This window comes from Octodon degus, unplaced genomic scaffold, assembly GCF_000260255.1.
Source record: "Octodon degus isolate 3935 unplaced genomic scaffold, OctDeg1.0 scaffold00125, whole genome shotgun sequence".
Taxonomy (NCBI): Eukaryota; Metazoa; Chordata; class Mammalia; order Rodentia; family Octodontidae; genus Octodon; species Octodon degus.
Genome location: NW_004524701.1, coordinates 5,823,466 through 5,824,835, shown reverse-complemented (window position 1 = coordinate 5,824,835; position 1,370 = coordinate 5,823,466).

Below are 1,370 nucleotides of genomic sequence, written 5' to 3'. Positions count from 1 at the left end.
ATGGTGTTTGTAAGTAGGATCACAAGTCTGCATCTTGTACAGCAATTAACCACTAAGAAGAATATATGCAGTGTATTATTTGTTGAAACTGAACTTTCGATTTGAAAAAAAAAAGTGCTTCATGTATTAAAAAAAAATAAAAAAATAAAAGAGATCTTGCTATGCAATTCAGGCGGGCCCTGAACCCACTATGTCATCTAGGTTCTCATCAAACCAACAGTAGTCCTCCTGCCTCAGCCTCCAGAGTGCTGCCTTATGTACCACCATGCCGAGCTAAGACTATTTTGGAGGCAAAGAAATGTTGAGTAAATGTAAAGACAGCTTAGTAGCAGCCTTAACTTTCTGATGTAATAACGTGTTTGTTTTGTTTTATCTGAAAAAACAAACTCCACATCTTGCAGGTACTTGTCAAAGAGAAAACAGTGCTGTTCTCAGGGTTTCTTATGGAGAATTCTACTGCACTTGAAAAACTGGTCCAAATCTCTCAGTAAGAAAGTTGGACACAGTGAAGAGATTCTTCTGGACTAATTGTGAGTCTCAACATGGTTTTTAACCACTCTTCTTCTCAATATTTCTACTTTGACTTGTTGATTCAGTCTGTCCTCATTGCTTTAATTTCCAACACATCCTGAACACTTCAAATGTCTACCTTCCAAACAGGCCTTGCAGCTTTCCCACCACACATCCAGGTACCTGGTCCTTGCAGGTGTACCTAGAAGTCACTGCAAAATTAATATGGCTTCACTGAACACAAATGTTTGCCCCGGTGCGCCTTCTCTATTTTTCCTTTCACAGAAAATGACATTACCATCCCTTTAGCATTCCAAAGCACAACAATTAATATAAGCTTCACTATCTCTTCATTTAATTTCTCATTCCACAAATATTACCCTTAATATATGTCTCAGTTACTTTTTGCTTGTTGCTGGAACAAAATACCAGACACCCAAAATGAAGGAAGGAAAGGTCACAATTAGTAAATGTTTCAGTCCATACTTTGCTGGCTCCAAGGCAAACAACAGCTGTTCATGGCAGCAGAAAATAATGAGGAGCAGAGGAGGGGCAGCAGCCGCAGTGTCTATCAAGCCTCTCCAAGGGAGTGGTGGGCTCAGAAGCCTTCCTCAATGCCTTTATATACTCTTTTTGTGCTGAGTCACTCTGGGGCAGGCCCCCACCCAAGCCCCAGGGAGTGGAATTGCCAAGCGCATCCAGCCAAGCTTCCAACACCTCAAGTTGACACAATGTATCAACCACTGCAATCCATCTTTCGAATTTCTTTATTTCTCTAGAAGGCTTACTTATGAATTATTGCAATGGCCTCTGAAATTGTCTCTTTTCTATATCTGTCATTTATGTCACAACTAGAGCCA